The sequence below is a fragment of the Schistocerca americana genome, chromosome 2 (assembly GCF_021461395.2).
Source record: "Schistocerca americana isolate TAMUIC-IGC-003095 chromosome 2, iqSchAmer2.1, whole genome shotgun sequence".
Lineage (NCBI taxonomy): Eukaryota > Metazoa > Arthropoda > Insecta > Orthoptera > Acrididae > Schistocerca > Schistocerca americana.
This window is the reverse complement of record NC_060120.1, coordinates 82,616,117-82,639,828: the sequence shown is the minus strand read 5'-3', so window position 1 is coordinate 82,639,828 and position 23,712 is coordinate 82,616,117. Positions and strand designations below refer to the sequence as shown.

The following is a 23,712-nucleotide window of genomic DNA, read 5'->3' as shown; positions in this document are numbered from 1 at the left end:
TATCGGTCCTCCCTTCTATTCCAGTCTGGTATTGTTCGTGAAAAGAAAGATTGTCGGTATGCCTCTGTGTGGGCTCTAATCTCCCAGATTTTATCCTCATGGTCTCATCGCGAGATATACGTAGGAGTAAGCAATATACTGCTTGACTCCTCGGTGAAAGTATAATCTCGAAACTTGAACAAAAGCCCGTAAGGAGCTACAGAGAGTCTCACTTGCAGAGTCTTCCACTGGAGTTTATCAATCATCTCCGTAACGCTTTCGCGATTACTAAATGATCCTGTAACGAAGCGCGCTGCTCTCCGCTGAATCTTCTCTATCTCTTCTATCAATCCCATCTGGTACGGATCCCACACCAGATAGCAGTATTCAAGCAGTGGGCGAACAAGTGTACTGCATTTCACTATCATCTTAACCGTTCATGCATCAAAGCTGCTGACAACAGTAATATTCAAAAGGTTGGAGAGGAACATTTGGTATCTATTAGATGACGATCAATTTCGCTTCCTGAAAGCTAAGGGCGTCAGTAAGATTGATCTCACATTCCGGCAAATATTGGAAGCAAGACTTAAGAAAAATCAAGACTTTCAATAGAACTTGACGACCTGGAGAAAACGTTCGAAATTCTGAGAATAGTGTGAGTAAGCTGTACGGAAAGGCGTATATTATGCAATATGTACAAGAACTAAGAGACAGCTATAATAATGAAGGATCAAGAAGAAAATACTCTGATTAAAATGTGTGTAAGACGGGGATGTAGTCTTTCGCACCTATTTCTCAAACTGTACATCGAAGAAACAATAACGGAAATTAGAGATAGATTCTAGAGCAGTTTTAAAATTCAGGTTGAAAGGATATCAGTGAAAGATTTGCTGGCAACGTACTTATCCTCATTTAAAGTGAAGAATAATTACAGCATGTGTTGAATGGAACAAATAGTCTGAAGAGTAGAAAATTTGGTTTGACAGTAAACACAAGAGAGACGAAAGTAGGGAGGAGTAACAGAAATGTTCCTAATAGCAAAATTGAGGACCATGAAGAAGACAAATTGAATGATTTCTGCTACGTTGGAAACAAAATAACGAAAGACGCACGACTGGAGAGGACATAAAAAGAAAACTAACATGGGCAAAGACATCACCGCTGGCCAATGAATTCTGTTAGTATCAAACATTGGTCTTAATCTAAAGAAAAAATTTCTGGGAAAGGACGCATGCTAGTGAATCGTATACTGTGGGTCAACGAGAAAGGAAGACAACCGAAATGTTATAGATGAGGGGCTAAAACGGAAAGTTGAAAATTAGGTGGACTGACATGGAAAGCAATGAAGAGGTACGGAGCAGAACTGGCGAAGAAAAGACGTGGAAAACAGTTGAAAGAAGAAGGGACAGGAAGACAGGACTTGCGTTAAGACATTAGATTGAATTAGAGTGAGCTGGAGTAGGTAAAAACTGTAGGGGAGACAGAGATCGTAACACAACCAACAAGTAATTGAGAACGTAGGGTGTAAGTGCCGCACTTGACATGAAGATGTTGGCACAAGAGAGGAATTCTTGGCGGACCTCATCAGACCTCTGAGAAGACCAACGGAAAAAAAACTGTATTCGCCGCTACGAGCTGTTAGAGAAAAGTTAATCAGTCCACGAATGACAGATTCTGCGACTCCTGTATACAAAGATCGGTGAAGCTGCGATAATAGGCTACGTTTGCCCTTGAGCGACAGCAGATCAGTAACTCCCCTATCAGAGTTGGTTTCAAAGTCATATCTACCAGCGGTAATATTTAATAGTTGAATAACTGAAGACTAATCAAACAATGTTGAAGCTTACCGGCACCGATGTCTTTGTAATTCCAGTTTCATTTGCAAAACATTAACTCGCAAAAGTTAACAAACGAGTTATATTACTACTACGAATGTCGGCGGAAATGGCCGAACCGTCACTAAAGCTGTGTCTTGCATGAGCAGAGGACAGTCAGTCAAAGTCTACTACTAGTCTTGTCTGAGTCATCAGCTCCATGATTTGAGCATTTATCACTTATGAATAATTATTTTTCTCTAAGTGAAAATCATTTAAGTTACAATCTTGCCTTGGAAGCGTCTGTTTGACCTCAAAAGACTCGCGCATAAATACAAGGAGATAATGACTAATATTTGTGGTACTCGAAGTAGAATGGTAAGACTCCGCTATCGCTACGGTGATTTATGAGTTTCGTCGGGCTTTCCAGTAGGACTCTTTACGGTATGAGAAAGTATTCCTTTACGTCACACGGAGCAGTAAATAAGCTGGCATCCATTTTATTAAAGACTTGGAACATTATTGTAGTGAATGTAGTAACGATATTGGATCAAAATAGCTTATTAAAAGGCGTGCCCTAGATAGGATTCAAATGGGGACAATGAGCCCCTCTTATACGAGTTAAAGAGGCCTCTGCTCGAAAAATCAGTGTAACACGTTGGATCTCGGTCATGTACTTTATGCAGTGTAGCACAGCCGTGAATCTGTTGAAATACAGTCTCATGGCCCCACTTCGGCCGTTACTTAATTAACAAGAATTTATTGTTGTCACACCACTGGCAAATTCCGGCCTTACTGGCTAGTCTCAAGTGCTGTAGGCGTTGACAACGTTGTCGGATATCACTTTAAAATCGTCTTTAAGACCGAAATAGGCCATTCGTGCTAAACGTAATAAAGTAAGTATTTGTTAATTAAGCACCAGCCGACGTGGAATTATGATATTTTACATTGACATGATTTGCTCTTACAGTTTAACAAACGTAGCCCTGCATAGGGTAAGTCTCGGAGAGTTGGACCACTTTCTTTTCGACATGGAGTTTGTGTTTTTCACTTTTTTTACTTATGGTGGCATGCTGGTATAGCGTGTCATATAACAACGTATTAATAAGGCAGTACCACTTAAAATACTAGACATATACAACGAAAATTACATGAATCGTTCCTCTCAATCCTAGGTCTAAGTGTGAGATGGACCAGTGTACTGCCGGCCGCGGTGGTCTCACGGTTCTAGGCGCGCAGTCCGGAACCGTGCGACTGCTACGGTCGCAGGTTCGAATCCTGCCTCGGGCATGGATGTGTGTGTTGTCCTTAGGTTAGTTAGGTTTAAGTAGTTCTAAGTTCTAGGGGACTGATGACCACAGCAGTTGAGTCCCATAGTGCTCAGAGGCATTTGAACCAGTGTACTACGAGAGATGGACTATATAAAAAGGTCTATGGTACATGAAGAAAAAAGTCAATTAAAATAATTTTTTTTTTGCAATATGTTGTAATGAACACAGAATTATATTGTTAAAAATGGTGTCAGCTTATTATCAATCTTGATTGACTATTGGCTTTTCTGATGAGTTGCTAGTTTTGTTCAAGCATTAGCCTGCCTTTATCTCACCACAGCAATTACACTTATTACCAAATGTTGACTGACGTGCAAGCAACGATCGTGAACAGAAAACACACTGAATTCAGTCGTCATTTTTATTAGTCTCGTACTAGATTTAACCAGAGCCAACACGTTCACCTTCATCCCATCCATCAAAGTTATTTTCGTAATCTTCTGAAATATCTGCATCTGATGAACACAGTGAGCTCTTTGCAGTGTTTTTCATTTTTAGTTCCTTCTACCTGACTTTTTCTTCACTAGCATTTCACTTTGGTGCCTTTTTCTGTTTCCTATCTTTTCTTATCCCTCTTTTTCTTTACAGTTTCAATACTTCTAGCATCATCTGCCCTTGGTATGCAGTTGCTGCCTTTGTCTTCAAATTCATTGTTTTATCAATAGAAGAAGTGTGTGTTATTTCTTCCAGAAGTTTTCTTTGAGGTGGTAATATTCGAAGTTTTCGGTTTGGCAGGCGTGGAGTCTGAAGTTGTTTCCATGATAGATTTTGATTTGAGCAGATAACTCTTACCTTTGTCTGAGCTTGGGATCACTAGCTCATTTGATGCACTTTGACGTGGTTGGTTGGCTTGTATGTGCAATTCTGCTCTTCCATTTATTGACACAAACGTATCTTCGACAAATAAGTGTAGTCTAATTTTGCTAGAAAATCTGAAAAGGGAAATGCAATGGCTCAATCTAGATACAGTAGGGGTCAGTGAAGTGAAGTGGAAGGAAGACAAGGATTTCTGGTCAGATGAGTATCGGGTAATATCTGTTGTGTCTAGACAAGACAGCCTAGACACAATGAGAGGAAGCCGAAAGGCACGCGCTAAGCTAAAGCAGGATGGCGTGAGGTCTGAAACAGGATACGTAATGAATGCTATAAAGAAAAGTACGTAGCTTCTGGAATACTTAACTTTAATCCATCCTTTTGGTACATCTGAAGATTGTGGCGATACAAGTGAGACTCTTTAGATACATACAATGTTACTAATGGCGCCTTGCTAGGTCGTAGCCATTGACTTAGCTGAAGGCCATTCTAACTATCTGCTCTGCAAATGAGCGAGGCTTCGTCAGTGTGCATCGCTAGCTACGGCGTCCGTACAACTGGGGCGAGTGCTATATCGTATCTCGAGACCTGCCTTGTGGTGGCGCTCGGTCTGCGATCACACAGTGGCGACACGCGGATCCGACATGTACTAATGGACCGCGGCCGATTTAAAACTACCACCTAGCAAGTGCGGTGTCTGGCGGTGACACCACATTCCTCCCCCGCAAATCGGCGAACGGTCATGTTATAAGGCTTCCGCCCGCCGTGGGGAGGACCCCATAATGACGTATGCGATGAGGTGGGGAGCCTAACAACAGGCGAGGCTGTGCCACCCGCACCCGGCCATTCGGTCCGAGGGGATCTAGGAAACGCCTGAAAACCTAGTTCAGGGTGCACGTCAACATGCGGTGTATGCGCCCGTAAAGAGACAGGAGGGGCCGAAGGGTCGACCTCCATTGCGTCAGGGTATCCGACGCGCGATGACGTCATGTGGTCCGGAGCGGGCAAGAGTTCCATGGCGGAGGACAGCTGGTCATGGGAAGCGATCGGCGGCGCGTGACCCAGGGAGGCGCTTGGCGGCTGCAGCGAAGCGTCCACTGCGGGCGGCGCCGGCTGGAGGACAGGCGGCGGCGGCGGCGGAGGCGGCAGCGGCGCGTCGCCATGGGGCAAAATGGAAGGCATCGTCGGTAACACCTGGGGATGAGGCGAGCCAGTAGATGGGTCCCCAGGGCGCTGACCGGACGGCACAGTCGCTGAAAGCAGACGGGGAGCGGCAGAACCCGTGCGACGACAGAGGCGCAGCTGATTGAGATGCCGACGCACCTCACCAGAGGCCCCCAAAACCAAATACATCGCGCGGCCGAGGCAACGAAGAATGCCCCCTGCGAGCCAACGTCGTGTACCTCGATAGTTGCGATAGAATACAACGTCGCCTGGAGCAAAAGCAGAAGTCTGCCGCTGCACAGGAACCTGATGCGGCGGGTGCAGCAAAGACATCAAGGTTCGATGAGGACGACCGTGGAGCAACTCAGCCGGCGAGCGACCATCTCGGGGCTGAGAACGATACGAAGACTAAAAGAGCAACAACGAGTCCTCCCGAGAATGCGACTCTTTCAACTTCAACATCTGTGACTTGAAAGTCCGGACCAATCGTTCAGCGGCACCGTTTGTCTGAGGCGAAAACGGCGCTGATGTCAGATGTTGAATACCATTGGCCTGGCAGAATGACTGAAATTCTGCGGACATGAATTGTGGGCCATTGTCGGAAACAATAGTCTGCGGAAGACCTTCAATGCAAAAGATAGCAAACAACGCTTGGAAGGTGGCAGATGACGTCGTGGAAGACATCCGGACAACAAAAGGAAAATTACTGAAGGCATCTACCAGAACCAACCATCGAGCATTCCAGAATGGACCAGCAAAATCGATGTGCAAGCGTTGCCAGGGGGAAGTGGCTTTTGGCCATGCAAAGACTTTCTGCGGCGGTGCGGATTGTTGTTCGGCTCACGCCATGCAAGAAGAACACATTTTCGTAATCGCAGCATCGATTCCGAACCAAGTACAGTGCTGACGAGCAAGTTGTTTCGTTCGCACTATACCCCAATGTCCTTGGTGAAGAAGCCGTAAAACAGAGGACTGTAACGAACGTGGGACCACGACTCTGGACTGATCATTATCAGAACGCAACAACAAAACACCACGTCGAACAAAAAGTCTCTCCTTATGAGCAAAAAATCGGCGAACCAACGGATCCTCGATCCGTGACTTTGACAAGGGCCATTGCGTAGCAACAAAACGCAAAACCGTAGCAAGGACAGGGTCAGCAGCTGTGGCTGTAGCTACACGACGAAAATCAATCGGAAACGATTCGACCACTTCATCGGTTTCCGAATCAATGAACATGCAAGCAAGTTCGGAAGAATCGAATGCTTTATACTCAGCAACAGGCAAACAGGACAACGCATCGGCGTTTCCGTGCTTAGCAGTGGACCGATACAAGATATCGTAGCTGTACTGCGAGAGGAAAATAGACCAGCGAATGAATTTCTGCGCTGTACGTGGAGGTACAGGCTTGTTCGGATGAAAAAGCGACGTCAAAGGTTTGTGGTCTGTGATGATGGTAAAGTGACGACCATACAAGAAATCATGGAACTTAGTAACACCAAACACGAGAGCCAAAGCTTCTTTCTCTATCTGTGAATAATTTCTTTGCGCAGACGAGAGCAATTTGGACGCAAAGGCAATAGGGCGATCATGCGACCCATCTTTGTGCGCAAGCACAGCACCGATCCCGAAATCCGATGCATCTACCATCAACAAAGGGGGTTTCTGGGGATCGAATGGCGTAAGGCAAGTATTTGAAAGCAACGCCGATTTCAACTGGCGAAAGGCGCGTTCGCATTCCGTCGTCCAGACGAACGGAACACCTTCACGGCTTAAGCGATGAAGCGGAGCTGAAATGGAAGAGGCGTGGCGCATATATTTATGGTAGTAATTGATTTTTCCCAGCACACTCTGGAGCTGTTTCAAATTCTGCGGCAAAGGCAAGTCTTGTATGGAACGGAGGTGCTCTGGACTCGGATGTATGCCTTGGGCATTGATTACATGTCCCAGGTATGGTAATTCACAAGCAAAAAACACACATTTGTCCTTCCGCAAGCGAAGACCATTTTGTCGCAATACCTGAAATAATGTTCGTAGGTGTGCTAAATGCTCGTCTGCTGTCTTTCCGGAGATCACAATATCGTCCAGATAGTTCGCAGCAGTAGGGACCGACGCACAAACAGTTTGTAAATATTGCTGAAACAATGCAGGGGTGGTTGCACGCCCGAATGGCAGTCTTTTGGATCGGTACAAACCAAGATGCGTGTTAACCACCAAGACGTGCTGGGATTCATCCACTGGTATTTGCAAGTATGCATCTGCTAGGTCCAACTTCGAAAAATATTTACCCGGGCACAGTTTATCAAAAAGATCTTCCGGGCGGGGTAATGGAAAAGTTGCAATCACTAGTTGTGGATTCACAGTGACCTTGAAGTCCACACTAAGTCTCAATTTTCCGGAAGGTTGTGGCAAAATTACTGAGGGTGAGGCCCAGAGAGAAGCTTGCATATGTTCAATTACACCTTGGGATTCGAAATCGTGTAATGTTCTTGCGACCTCATCACGCAATGCGTGGGGAACATTGCGTGCTCTGAAAAATTTCGGTTGCGTGTTTACTTTCAGTTCCAAATGTGCTTCATAGTCCTTAGCGCAACCAAGGCCCGGTGCAAAAATGTCTGCAAATTCTTCACATAGCCGAGAAACACTGGTGGAAGGCACAGTCTGATTCACTGATAGGACCTGATTTACTATAGACATGTTAAACAACTGAAATAAATCGAAACCAAACAAGTTCACTGCAGTAGAAGAACGAAGAACGTAAAATGACACAAGTTTTGTTTGTCCCTTGTATGTTGCAAGAAGAGTGCACTGTCCTAACACAGGGATATGCTGTCCTGAATAACTATGTAACTTAACATGCGCGGCACGCAACGGAGGTTTGCCCAGTTGTTTGTACGTGTCATGATTGAGCAATGAAACTGCAGCTCCGGTATCGAGCTGGAATGGTATGACCTTGCCATTAAAGTCCAAATCTACTAAAAGTTTATTGTCCTGATGACGACAAGAGCGACTGTCTCGCGCAATTTGAACTGATACAGGTACAGCATCACTTGCTAATTGACGTGATTTCCGGCGATGTCGACGCACACTTTGTGTGGGACGAACACAGTCACTGTTAGAGACAGTGGCACTGGACGAAGTGGAATTAACTACATGAATGTTCATGGGTAAAGGTCCACGAGCCTGAGTGTTCTTGGTTCGATTCTGGCGCGAAGCAAAGGGCCTGGAATGGTTGTGATTGTCTGATCTGAGCTTTTTCTTGCAAACACTTTGAATGTGTCCTTTCTTATTACAGAAAAAGCAAATAGCTTGGCGTGATGGACAATTGTCACGCGAATGTCTAGTTGCACACCGCGGGCATGATTTCACTGCATTTGTATGCTGGCGCGGCACACCTGGTTTAGAGCGTGGCGGCAGCTGCGTGGACATGCGCGAGGGCAGTTTACCGGTCCGCGCAGCGCGCCCGGCGGGCCGGTTAATGTTACACACAGCTGGCGAAGTTGCAAAAGATTCCTGAGCAAAGTCAAGTGCGTCTTGTTTATCTAATATGTCTATCACTTGCTGAAGGGAGGGATTAATTAGTTTCAAAATTTGCTCCCGTATGCGAACATCAGAAACGTTCTGTGCAATTGCATCACGCACCATTGTATCTGAATAAGAAAGACCACAGTCACAGTCAAAGGCACAGTCCCTAGTAAGTCCTTGCAATGTTGCAACCCACTCCCTATTAGTTTGACCGGCTGTACGTTTTGTACGAAAGAAAGTATACCTTTTTGCAACTACATTAACCTTGAAATAGGCATCTAAAGCAGACAAAATTTGTTCGTAGGACAGAGTTGCTACGTCGCATCGGGGAAACAATTTCACTATCACCCGGTACGTTTGCACCCCTACACACGCCAATAATTGAGGCTGCCGCTCGTTACCTTGAATTCTGTAGGCGGCGAGATGAAATCCAAACTGGCGTGACCACTCCGTCCATGTTTCCTTAGTTGGGTCAAACGGCCTAAAAGGCGGTGCAACTGCGAGTTGTGGCTGCGGTAACGGTAGAGCGGCGGCTGCCGCATCGTTTTGCAGTGCACGTTGACCCTGGACAAGCTGTCCAAGGGCATCCAATAACGCCTGCGTCTGCTGATTCTGCAAGCGATAAAATTCGGACAGTACATCTGGCGAAGCCATGACACAAGTAAATGTAAGCAATTAGAAAGAACAAGACCCTTTTCGTTGACTCGTCGCCAAATATGTTGTGTCTAGACAAGACAGCCTAGACACAATGAGAGGAAGCCGAAAGGCACGCGCTAAGCTAAAGCAGAATGGTGTGAGGTCTGAAACAGGATACGTAATGAATGCTATAATGAAAAGTACGTAGCTTCTGGAATACTTAACTTTAATCCATCCTTATGGTACGTCTGGAGATTGTGGCGATACAAGTGAGACTCTTTAGATACATGCAATTTTACTAATGGCGCCTTGCTAGGTCGTAGCCATTGACTTAGCTGAAGGCCATTCTAACTATCTGCTCTGCAAATGAGCGAGGCTTCGTCAGTGTGCATCGCTAGCTACGTCGTCCGTACAACTGGGGCGAGTGTATCCTGTATCTCGAGACTTGCCTTGTGGTGGCGCTCGGTCTGCGATCACACAGTGGCGACACGCGGATCCGACATGTACAAATGGACCGCGGCCGATTTAAAACTACCACCTAGCAAGTGTGGTGTCTGGCGGTGACACCACAATATCAACAGCAGCAGAAAATGGTACAACAGGTGTAGGATTCGTTATGAATAGGAAGGTAGGGCAGAGGGTGTGTTACTGTGAACAGTTCGGTGACCGGGTTGTTCTAATCAGAATCGACAGCAGACCAACACCGACAACGATAGTTCAGGTATACATGCCGACGTCGCAAGCTGAAGATGAACAGATAGAGAAAGTGTATGAGGATATTGAAAGGGTAATGCAGTATGTAAAGGGGGACGAATATCTAATAGTCATGGGCGACTGGAATGCAGTTGTAGGGGAAGTAGTAGAAGAAAAAGTTACAGGAGAATATGGGCTTGGGACAAGGAATGAAAGAGGAGAAAGACTAATTGTGTTGTGTAACAACTTTCAGCTAGTAATAGTGAATGCCCTGTTCGAGAATCACAAGAGGAGGAGGTATACTTGGAAAAGGCCGGGAGATATGGGAAGATTTCAATTAGATTACATCATGGTCAGACAGAGATTCCGAAATCAGATACTGGATTGTAAGGCGTACCCAGGAGCAGATATAGACTCAGATCATAATATAGTAGTGATGAAGAGTAGGCTGAAGTTCAAGACATTAGTCAGGAAGAATCAATACGCAAAGAAGTGGGATACGGAAGTACTAAGGAATGACGAGATACGTTTGAAGTTCTCTAACGCTATAGATACAGCAATAAGGAATACCGCAGTAGGCAGTACAGTTGAAGAGGAATGGACACCTCAAAAAAGGGCCATCACAGAAGTTGGGAAGGAAAACATAGGTACAAAGAAGGTAGCTGCGAAGAAACCATGGGTAACAGAAGAAATACTTCGGTTGATTGATGAAAGGAGGAAGTACAAACATCTTCCGGGAAAATCAGGAATACAGAAATACAAGTCCCTGAGGAATGAAATAAATAGGAAGTGCAGGGAAGCTAAGACGAAATGGCTGCAGGAAAAATGTGAAGACATCGAAAGAGATATGATTGTCGGAATGACAGACTCAGCATACAGGAAAGTCAAAACAACCTTTGGTGACATTAAAAGCAACGGTGGTAACATTAAGAGTGCAACGGGAATTCCACTGTTAAATGCAGAGGAGAGAGCAGATAGGTGGAAAGAATACATTGAAAGCCTCTATGATGGTGAAGATTTGTCTGATGTGATAGAAGAAGAAACAGGAGTCGATTTAGAAGAGGTAGGGGATCCAGTATTAGAATCGGAATTTAAAAGAGCTTTGGAGGACCTACGGTCAAATAAGGCAGAAGGGATAGATAACATTCCATCAGCATTTCTAAAATCATTGGGGGAAGTGGCAACAAAACGACTATTCACGTTGGTGTGTAGAATATATGAGTCTGGCGACATACCATCTGACTATCGGGAAAGCATCATCCACACAATTCCGAAGACGGCAAGAGCTGTACAAGTGCGAGAATTATCGCACAATCAGCTTAACACCTCATGCATCGAAGCTGCTTACAAGAATAATATACAGAAGAATGGAAAAGAAAATCGAGAATGCGCTAGGTGACGATCAGTTTGGCTTTAGGAAAAGTAGAGAGAGACAATTCTGACGTTACGGCTAATAATGGAAGCAAGGCTAAAGAAAAATCAAGACACTTTCATAGGATTTGTCGACCTGGAAAAAGCGTTCGACAATATAAAATGGTGCAAGCTGTTTGAGATTCTGAAGAAAGTAGGGGTAAGCTATAGGGAGAGACGGGTCATATACAATATGTACAAGAACCAAGAGGGAATAATAAGAGTGGACGATCAAGAACGAAGTACTCGTATTAAGATGGGTGTAAGAGAAGGCTGTAGCCTTTCGCCCCTACTCTTCAATCTGTACATCGAGGAAGCAATGATGGAAATAAAAGAAAGGTTCAGGAGTGGAATTAAAATACAAGGTGAAAGGATATCAATGATACGATTCGCTGATGAAATTGCTATCCCGAGTGAAAGTGAAGAAGAATTAAATGATATGCTGAACGGAATGAACAGTCTAATGAGTACACAGTATGGTTTGAGAATAAATCGGAGAAAGACGAAGGTAATGAGAAGTAGTAGAAATGAGAACAGCGAGAAACTTAACATCAGGATTGATGGTCACGAAGTCAATGAAGTTAAGGATTTCTGCTACCTAGGCAGTAAAAAAACTATGACGGACGGAGCAAGAAGGACATCAAAAGCAGTCTCGCTATGGCAAAAAAGGCATTTCTGGCGAAGAGAAGTCTACTAATATCAAATACCGGCCTTAATTTGAGGAAGAAAATTCTGAGGATGTACGTCTGGAGTACAGCATTGTATGGTAGTGAAACATGGACTGTGGGAAAGCCGGAACAGAAGAGAATCGAAGCATTTGAGATGTGGTGCTATAGACGATAGTTGAAAATTAGGTGGACTGATAAGGTAAGGAATGAGGAGGTTCTATGCAGAATCGGAGAGGAAAGGAAGATGTGGAAAACACTGATAAGGAGAAGGGACAGGATGATAGGACATCTACTAAGACATGAGGGAATGACTTCCATGGTACTAGAGGGAGCTGTAGAGGGCAAAAACTGTAGAGGAAGACAGAGATTGGAATACGTCAAGTAAATAATTGAGGACGTAGGTTGCAAGTGCTACTCTGAGATGAAGAGGTTAGCACAGGAAAGGAATTCGTGGCGGGCCGCATCAAACCAGTCAGTAGACTGATGACAAAAAAAAAAAAAAGGTTGCGGCCATCTTCAGTGGAATTATTCCACATGCCTTTAAGCTAAATTGAAAACTGCTTTATCTTTCCCACGTTAAAACACGTGGTCTGTATTTCCCAAAAAAAAATTGATCGATCTTTTCCGACTGCCTGGGAGAGATACACGACCCCAACTTCTATCTGCAGGCAGTGAACTCGGCGGCCATTCTAGGTTAGTTTCATGCCTGCAGGCCGGCGGTGGCCGAGCGGTTCTAGGCGCTTCAGTCCAGAACCGCGCGCCTGCTACGGTCGCAGGTTCGAATCCTGCCTCGGGCATGGACGTTTGTGATGTCCTTAGGTTAGTCAGGTTTAACTAGTTCTAAGTTCTAGGGGACTAATGAACTCAGCAGTTGAGTCCCATAGTGCTCAGAGCCATTCGAACCATTTTTGGAAAACAGAGAAACGATCTATCCTTTCTCACTGCGTGCTTCGGGACTTCGAAGGCGGTATCGTTTCGCTCAGATTGTGTTCCCCGCTGGCCAGGTAGGCCAGAAGAGACATTACCCTTAATGCGACGGATGCTAACAGGAGCGCCATGCAAACAAAGCACCTCTCGCGTTAGCCAGACGATTTAAATAGCGCACATTCATTCTGTCTGTAGCCGTGTAGCCTACTCGATCTCCCGCAGCTGAGCATGCACAACCAAATAACGTAGCAAATTAACTCTGGAAAGTTCCTCTGTGCACAGTTACTCGACAAATACCAGAGCACACGCTTTTATCTCGACCACGAGTCAAGGCAGTACACTGAACGAAATAAATAACCAGTCCACAATTTAGTCACACAGCAATGAGATTGTACACTGTCTGTCACACAACTCTTACTTCTGAACGAGCGAAATTACCAATTCTGTTGCAGACCCTATAATAATTTTAAGAAAATACTTGCACACTGAGTCACATTTCGCGCTTGAATGATAGATAAAAACGCATAGAGCTTCTGAATTATCTTTTATCTCAGCAACTGCGGCATCAGGGTTGTAAGTGAAATTGAAAATTTTGAGCCTAGCTTCCAAAAAATGCTAACTGTTGCTGCATGGTGGAGTCACGAGAAACTTCAGGAACAGACACAGATGTAAAACAGACAAAGACACATAAGTGTGTAATCGGAACGCAGAGTTTGGATATTTGATATTAAAAAGACGTGAAACTGAAGGAAAGCGTAATATCGGGTAAAAACGTTATGGGTAGAAGAGAATACAGTCACAATTAAAAACAAACTATGTGAGTGAATCTTCAATCAATTCAAATACCGTTACTTGAAATGGTGATTTTTAGAGTCATGACGAAGTACAGCATGATCTTCCAGATAAACGATCAATGTTCGAGAGAATCATTCAACCGAGCTCCTTCGTGAACGAATTGTATTTCCTTAGAATGCTTCTCAAAATACGTTTACGCTTCTGTTAAGATTATACGAAACTGTCTGATATCGCTTGCTACAGCATATCATGTGTTTGCGCCCTGTTTTCGAAAACATATCTATCTTTGAAAGCTGAGATAATTACACTACTAGCCATTAAAAATGCTACACCACGAAGATGACGTGCTACACACGCGAAATTTAACCGACAGGAAGAAGATGCTGTGATATGCAAATGATTAGCTTTTCAGAGCATTCACACAAGGCTGGAGCCGGTGGCGACACCTATAACGTGGTGACATGAGGAAAGTTCGCAACCGATTTCTCATACACAAACAGCAGTTGACCGGCGTTGCATGGTGGAACGTTGTCTCGTGTAAGGCCGAGAAATGCGTACTATCACGTTTCCGACTTTGATAAAGATCAGATTGTAGCTTATCGCGATTGCGGCTTATCGTATCGCGACATTGCTGCTCGCGTTGGTCGAGATCCAGAATATGGAATCGGTGGGTTCAGGAGGGTAATACGGAACGCCGTGCTGGATCCCAACGGCCTCGTAGTATCACTAGCAGTCGAGATGACAGGCATCTTACCCGCATGGCTGTAACGGATCGTGCAGACACGTCTTGATCCCTGAGTCAACAGATGGGGACGTTTTGCAAGAGAACAACCATCTGCACGAACAGTTCGATGACGTTGCAGCAGCATGGACTATCAGCTCGGAGACCATGGCTACGGTTACCCTTGATGCTGCATAACAGACAGGAGCGCCTGAGATGGTGTACTCAACGACGGACCTGGGTGAACGATTGGCAAAACGTCATTTTTTCTGATGACTCCAGGGTCTGTTTACAGCATCATGATGATCGTATCCGTGTTTGGCGACATCGCGGTGAACGCACATTGGAAGCGTGTATTTGTCATCGTCATACTGGCGCACCACACGACGTGATGGTATGGGGTGCCATTGGTTACACGTCCCGGTCACCTCTTGTTCGCATTGACGGCACTCTGAACAGTGGACGTTACATTTCATTCGATCCCTGCGAAACCCTACATTTCAGCAGAGTAATGCACGACCACATGCTGCAGTTCCTGTACGGGCCTTTCTGGATACAGAAAATGTTCGACTGCTGCCCTGGCCAGCACATTCTCCAGATCCCTCACCAATTGAAAATGTCTGGTCAATGGTAGCTGAGCAACTGGCTCGTCACAATACGCCAGTCACTACTCTTGATGAACTGTGGTATCGTGTTGAAGCTGCATGGGCAACTGTACCCGTACACGCCATCCAAGCTCTGTTTGATTCAATGCCCAGGCGTATCAAGGCCGTTATTACAGCCAGAGGTGGTTGTTCTGGGTACTGATTTCTCAGGATGTATGCAACCCAATTGCGTGGAAATGTAATCACATGTCAGTTCTAATACAATATATTTGTCCAATGAATACCCGTTTATCATCTGCATTTCTTCTTGGTGTAGCGATTTTAATGGCCAGTAGTGTACTACCTCCTTCTCATTTTCATCACTTTCGTTCTCCCGTGTTACTACGACGTTGTCATATGTGTGATGGTGGATGCGTCATTATCGAAATGAGTTAGTTCATTGATATTAAGCATCACCGTTCTGTGCTTTCGAGGCACTTTTTCTTGAACAGACTGAACAGAACAGTGAGATAAATAAAGTCATGGAATTCCTCTTAATGTCGTGTCGGACCTCCTTTTACCCTGCGTAGTGCAGAAACTCATGAACTCAACAAGTCGCCATAAGTCCTTTGCAGGAATATTGAGCCCCTCTGCCTCTAATAGCCGCCCGTAATTTGAAAGTGTAGTCGCTGCAGGATTTTGTGCACGAACTGACCTCTCGATTATGTCTCTTAAATGTTCGAAGAGATTCATGCCGGGTGACATGGGTGACCAAACCTTTCACCCGAACTGTCCATAATATTCTTCAAACAAATCGCGGACAGCTGTAGCCCGGTGACATGGTGCTTTGCCATCTACAAAAATTCCACCGTTGTTTGGGAACATGACGTCCATGAATGGCTGTAAACGGAATAATCACCTCTAGTCAATAATCGGTTCAGTTGAAGCAGAGCACCTAGTCCATTCAATGGAAAACAGCCCACACCATTATGGAGCCGCAACCAGCTTGTATGATACCTTGGGTAGATTTTGTGGAGTCTACGCCACAATCCAACCCTACCATCAACTCTTACCAACTGAAGTCGGGAGTCATCTGACCATGTCACGGTTTTCCAGTGGTCTAGCATCCAGTGTCTAGCGTCGAACCGATAAGGTTACGAGCCCAGGAGAGGCGCTGCAGGCGGTGTCCCGCTGTTAGCAAAGGTACTCATATCTCTCGCGTGCCCTCATAGACCATTAACACAAAATTTCGCCTGTGCTAACGGATACGTTGGTAGTACGTCCCTCATTGATTTCTGGCATTATTTCACCCAGCCTGCTTGTCTGTTAGCACTGACAAGTATATCAGGACGTCGCTGCTCTCGATCGTTAAAAGAAGGCCCGTAGGCCATTGCGTGATGAGAGACGATATTTTTGGCCCTCTCTTGACTCCAAATAATGAGTTCCCTAAGGATATCCAAAATGGAATGTCCCGCGCGTCTACCTCCAGCTACCATTCTGCGTTCAAATCAGTTAATCACCATCGTGAGGCCGGCCGCGGTGGCCAAGCGGTTCTAGGCACTTCAGTCCGGACCCGCGCGACTGCTACGGTCGCAGGTTCGAATCCTGCCTCGGGCATGGATGTGTGTGATGTCCTTAGGTGAGTTAGGTTTAGGTAGTTCTAAGTTCTAGGGGACTGATGACCTCAGATGTTAAGTCCCATAGTGCTCAGAGCCATTTGAACCATTTTTGAACCATCGTGAGGCCATAATCTCGTCGGAAACCTTTTCACATGAATCATCTGAGTACAAACGAAAGCTCCGCTAAAGCACTGCCATTTTGTACCTTGTATACGCGTTACTACAGCCATCTGTATAAATGCAAATCGCTACCCCAAGACTTGTCATCTCAGTGTAGGTGACCACTGCTACATCATTCTGATTTATTTCACTCTCCCTCCCCTGTGCCACTACGAAGTTGTCACTCCTGCGACTGTGGATGCGTCACTATCGGAGAGGGTTAGTTCATTGAGATGAAACATCCCCGTGTTGTCCATTCGAGGCACTCTTTCCAGAAAACACTGTACAATAGTTGGGCCTCCGTGGACGGTATCGTATATATGCAGACTAAAATGGGGACAGTCTACCTGGAAACTGTTGGATCTATCCCAGCTAAAGTGAAAAAATTTACATAGTCGTGATTTGCACTTCGTGTGGCAGAGGCGTGGCAGCGTGTGATTTATGATCATAACGTTGCTTAGCAATGTCCTCTATTACAAACGTCTTTATAGTTACAAATTCTGGCATAAGATGCACTTCATGGTGATTCATGTGCCCGATGTGTATATTCAGCCATACCAGTGCTATTCAAGAAGAGTAATCTATGGGTTAGGTCCAACTACACCTTCTTCATTCTTACCCTTCAGTAGTTACCCTCCACCGTTATTACAGTACATTGCACAAACATAAATGCAACTAGAATGAAATTTTCACTCTACAGCGGAGTGTACGCCAATATGAAACAACCTGGCAGATTAAAACTGTGTGCCGAACCGAGTCTCGAACTCGGTACCTTTGCCTTTCGCGGACAAGTGCTCTACCAACTGAGCTACCCAAGCACGACTCACGCCCCGTCCTCACAGCTTTAATTCCACCAGTACCTCGTCTCCTACCTCCCAAACTTCACAGCATCTCTCCTGCGAAATTTCATTCTAGAAACATCCCCCAGGCTGTGGCTAAGCCATGTATCCGCAGTATCCTTTCTTCCAGGAGTGCTAGTTTTGCAAGGTTCGCAGGGGAGCTTGTGTGAAGTTTGGAACGTAGGAGACGAGGTACTGGCGAGATTAAAGCTGTGAGGACGGGGCGTGAATCGTGCTTGGGTAGCTCAGTTGGTAGAGCACTTGCCCACGAAAGGCAAAGTTCGCGAGTTGGAGTCTCGGTCCCGCACACAGTTTTAATCTGCCAGGAAGTTTCATAAATGCAACTATTCACAGTGCGTCATGCTGTGTCAGGACTTGTAGTCCACTGACATAACAGGTCAGTAGGACGAGTTACCACACCGTCGTGAGCCAAAACCAAACAGTTCTAAGGAACTTAATCAAGAACGGCTTGTTGGCATGGTAAATTCCAGCAACCGCTGCTACAACCACAGGCGCCAGTTTCGCCAACAGGCAGTGTCGGAATTGCGATTAGTGGAGCGGCCACCGCAGCCTACTTGCGTCCACCACGTTACGTAGCCGCAAGTTGTCGTGCCGTATCTTCCCGCTGCTACTGTATTTAGGATGCCGCACGGCGATAGCCCGACTAGCAGAAGCCAATGCACCACCCTGGACACCATCTCCTTCGAAACCCTGAGCAGTCAGTCCACCGTGAGCAACGCTCTGCGACTTCGGCCTCAAACAGACTCCAGCGCCAGAGCCTGGTATCCAGTCCACACGAAACATCGCCTCTTTAGAGCGATGTTCCTCCCTCCGATCCTGTACCCTTTTCTCCTGGGGAATGACTAGTTATTCCAAATTACGGCCCATTGAGTGACTTCAGAACCGGTGCTTGTGTCTCATGCTGAGAACATCGAGATGGGCACGAGTACTGGATCTACATGCTGACCTTATTCTACCTACTATTCATGAGTCAATGGTAAGCACCACGCAGAAGTTGCTGGATAAGGTCGATCTCCTGCGGCCGCACTCAAGACATCTGAAATATAAGGGCTCCGGCACGCCTCTGCGCTGGCACCGCATTAGGGTGCCTCGTGCCATATTGAAGTTCCTCATGAAGTTCCTCAGTTACGTCATGCTCCAGTAATGTACATGTCACAAGGGCTTCGAGAACATACGCCCGCAGTCCTTTCCAACTGCCACAAAGCCGTCCAGCCACTTACGTGACAGAAATTCAGTTTGAACACACACAAACACACACACACGCACACACACACACACACACACACAAACACACACACACACACAAAGAGAAGGAAGTACCTGATATCCAACGATATTAGGCCTTAACTGTCATAGTGACTACTGGACAACAACCCATACGGTGATTTATCTGCGCCTAGCATTTGTGTTGTTAAGTTCACACCGATAATGTTGCATTACAAACCTCTAATTTCTGACCTGTCAGGATTATACAAATATCAAACAGTTCGACAATTTCCCTATTGATAAAAGACGTCGTGTTTTCCTTCTGTGATCGAATTAGCCGCAGCCATTGTGGTTCAATGAGAAGTTTTTTTTGTTATTGCTTACGTAGTGCTCATTTTTATTTGTATACCTGGGAGCTTGTTCTAGCTTAGTTAACGCTTTTCAGGTTGCTTCCGTTCACAGCTACAGTCACACATTTATACGGCGGAGGAAGGTAAATCTTAGGTTAGTGCCAGGGAAATGTGTCGTAGGCTATGATCACCAACTACAAGAAAGACGCTGGTGGTAATTCCACATTTCCAGTTGACTTTACCAGTCGACGATTCTCTGTTAAAGATTGGTGAAGAATATCGGTGGGCGTATTTTCGAGGGACCGCTTCAGTTTTAACACCTTCGTATACGTACAAAACGGCTGCACAAATTGGAGGAATGAAGGTGCCTGCGTTCTATAAAAAGTGGTCTTTTATAGTAGTTACCGGAACACTGTAATGGAGGTATTCATGGTCATAATGTATGATTTCTTTGGGGTCTGCAGTCACTGGCACGATCAGAAGGAATGGGTGCCCCTGATGTGCGTTTACTCTGAGTCTCCGTAATGCGAGCTCAGTTCATTATCATGCAGGGGATATGTGATTGTCATAATGTGGCTAAAGACGGAGATAAGCTCAGCCAAAATTTTTGCGAAGAACCTAACGGCTGGCGGTGGCGTGTTTGTTGCTGTTAGAAGTAGTTTATCTTGTAGCGGAATTGAAGTACATAGTTCCTGTGAGTTAGTATGGGCGACCAGAATAAAATAATAATTACATCATTTCACAGACCTCGCAATTCAGATAATACAATTGCTGAAAGGTTCAAAGGAAACATGAGTTTGATTTCAAACATGTACCCGACTCATACGATTATAGTTGCTGGTGACTTTCATTTACCATCGATATGTTGGCGAAAATACATGAATAATTCCGGAAGTACGTATAAAACATCATTTGAAATTGCACTAAGGGAATTCTTTGACATTTATTTCGCACGAATAGTAAAAGGTTGTTTAAACACACTTGACCTCTTATCTAAAAATAATCCGGAGTTAATAACGAGCATCGAAACGGATACAGGGATTCGTAAACACAGGGTTGTTGTAGCGAGACTGAATACTGCAAGCCACAAATCCTACAAAAATAAACGAAAAATTAATCTATTCAAAAATTCAGATAAAAAGTCACTTGACACCTTCCTGAAAGACAATCTCCACTCCTTCCAAATTAACAATTTAAGTGTAAACCAGATATGGATTGAACTCAACGAAATATTGTCGGCAGCAGTTGGGAGATTTATACCAAATAAATTAGCAAACGAAGGAGCTGATCCTCTTTGGTACTGAAAACATGTCAGAATACTGTTGCAGAAACAACGAGAAAACATGTCAAATACAAACAGATGAATAATCTCCAAGATTAGCCATATTTTACAGTACCTCGAAATTTAGTGCAGACTTCAGAGCGATATGCTTGTAACAGAGTCCACAACAAAACTTTATCTCGAAACCTGGTAGAAAATCCAAAGAGATTCTGGTCGTCTCTGAAGTACGTTAGCGGTAAGACGCAATCAATGCCTTCTCTGCCCTTTTGCAATGGAGATACTATAGAAGGCAGTGCTGCCAAAGCACAGTTACTAAATACAGCCTTCGTAAATGCCTTCACAAAAGAAGACAAAGTAAATATTCTATAATTCGAATCAAGAACAGCTGCCAACATAAGTAACGTCGAAGTAAATGTCCTCGGAGTAGTGAAGCAACTTAAATCCCTTAATAAAGGCAAGTCTTCTGGTCCAGACTCTATACCAAATAGTTTCTTTCAGAGTATGCTGGTGCAATAGCTCCATACTCAATAATTATATACAACCATTCATCGACGAAAGATCCCTACGCAGAGAGTGGAAAGCTGCATGGGTCACAACAATATTCAAGAAGGTAATAGGAGTAATCCACTAAATTACAGGCCCATATTATTAACGTAGATATGCAGCAGGATTTTTGAACATATATTTTGTTCGAACGCTATGAATTACCTCGAAGAAAACGGTCTATTGACACACAGTCAACACGGGTTTAGAAAACATCTTTCTTGTGAAACACCACTAGCTCTTTATTCACTTCTTGAGTGCTAATGTTAAAGGATTTCAGATTGATTCCGTATTTCTAGATTTCCAGAAGGCGTCTGACACTGTACCACATAAAAGGCTTGTAGTGAAATTGCGTGCTTATGGAATATCGGCTCACTTATGTGTCTCGATTTATGATTTCCTGTCAGAGAGGTCACAATTCGTAGTGACTGACGGAACGTCATCGAGTGAAACAGAAGTGGTTTCTGGCGTGCCCCAAGGTAGTGTTACAGGCGCTTTGCTGTTCCTTAGCCATATAAACTATTTGGGAGACAATCTGAGCAGCCGTATTAGGTTATTTGCAGATGACGCTGTCGTTTATAGACTAATAATGTCATCAGGAGATCAAAACAAATTTACAAAACGATTCAGAAAAGATATCTGTATGGTGTGAAAATTGGCAATTGACCCTAAATAACGAAAATTGTGAGGTTATCCACATGAGTGCTAAAAGTAATCCGTAAAACTTCGGTTATACGATAAATCAGTCAAATGTAAAGGCCATAAATTCGACTAAATACTTAGGAATTGCAATTACGAACAACTTAAAGTGGAAGGAACACATAGAAAATGTTGTGGAGAAGGCTAACCTGCGTTTTACCGGCAGGACACTTAGAAAGTGTAACAGATCTACTAAGGAGACTGCCTACATTACGCTTGTCCGTCCTGTTTTAGAATACTGCTGCGCGGTGTGTGATCCTTACCGGACAGGATTGACGGACTACATCGATAAAGTTAAAAAAAGGGCAGCACGTTCTGTACTATCGTAAAATAGGGGAAAGGGTCACAGAAATGATACAAAATTTGGGGTGGACATCATGCTTTTTTCGTTGCGGCGGAATCTTCTCACGAAATTCCAATCACCAAATCTCTCCTCCGATTGCGATAATATTTTGTTAACACCGACCTACACTGGGAGAAACGATCACCATAATAAAATAAGGGAAATCAGAGCTCGTTCGGAAAGATATAGCTGTTCGTTCTTCCCGCTCGGTATACGAAATTCGAACAATAGAGAATTGTGAAAGTGGTTCGATAAACACTCAGCCAGAGGCTTAAATATGATTTGCAGAGTATCCATGTAGATGTAGATACTGTGGTTTAAGAACACAGATATTGGAGAAAAGTAAGTTTACATCCAGATACAACAGACATCGTCAGCTGCAGTGAGCGAAGTTTACAATTTCCTCGGTCTCTATATTAAATATATTGTACGTTACTATTTTTTTCTTTTCTATTTTGATATCTTAAATTTCTCATGCTCGAGTTTCATCTGATTTTGAGAAAGTCTTCACCTGCTCTAGTCTTTTTTAAATAAACAGTATTTCATACAGTAGTAATAGAGTTCAAAATAAGGGATTAAATATATAAAATTATTAATTTTAAGCTCTAGAGATGGATTTCTGGAGAAGATCGGCAAGAATCTCCAGGAAAGAAAAGATAAGGAACACCGAAATAATAAGGAGAATGGAAATAAAAGAAAGAATGTATGACGTTATGGATAGGAAGAAATCACAGTGGTACGGGCATGTACGACGAATGGAGAAAACCAGAATACCAAAATTGATACTGGATTGGGAACCGGAGGGGAGAAGAAGAAGAGGACTACCAATGACGACCTGGCTCCAAAATGTACAGCACACAATGTGGAGAATGGGCGCAGAGGAAAATCGAAACACCTGGAGGAATATTTTGAAAATATAGTTTAAGAACGTTTATTACGTGTGTTGTATTTCCAAGTAAATTATTATGTTGGAGAGAAGCCCCCGTACTCAGAAAAGCTCAAAATAATAAAAATAATAAAATTTATTTGGGGACGTTTATGATGAGATGGTTGTACATTGCTCGTGACTGACTAGAGCAGAGTGTGAACTAGCCAACGACCTTGCCATAGTGGTAACACCGGTTCCCGTCAGATCACCGAAGTTAAGCGCTGTCGGGGTGGGCTAGCATTTGGATGGGTGACCATCCGGTCTGCCGAGCGCTGTTGGCAAGCTGGCTGCACTCAGCCCTTGTGAAGCAGCCTGAGGAGCTATTTGATTGAGGAGTAGCGGCTCAGGTCTCGGGAACTGACATACGGCCGGGAGAGCGGTGTGCTGACCACATGCCCCTCCATATTCGCATCCAGTGACACGGCGGCCGGTCGGTACCGTTGGGCCTTCATGGCCTGTTCTGGAGGAGTTTAGTTTCAGTTTTAGAGTCAACTAAATCTAGATGTTAAGGCGTAGAGAGCGCCGTGAAGAAGACGTCACCCAATCGCACGGTGACCGTCCCCTCTCCAGAACGACAACGCGACAGCAACGGCCTCTATGTGAAGAGTACATAAGCGCCTCACCCAACTGGCCGCTGGCCAGTTCAAGAATAGCCTCAACACT

At 44.6% G+C, this 23,712-nt stretch overlaps 1 pseudogene; it reads left to right on the top strand.

Annotated features, from left to right (window-relative positions):
• Positions 1 to 23,212: 23,212 nt before the first annotated feature.
• On the top strand, positions 23,213 to 23,330 carry LOC124597085 (annotated as a pseudogene).
• Positions 23,331 to 23,712: the final 382 nt, after the last annotated feature.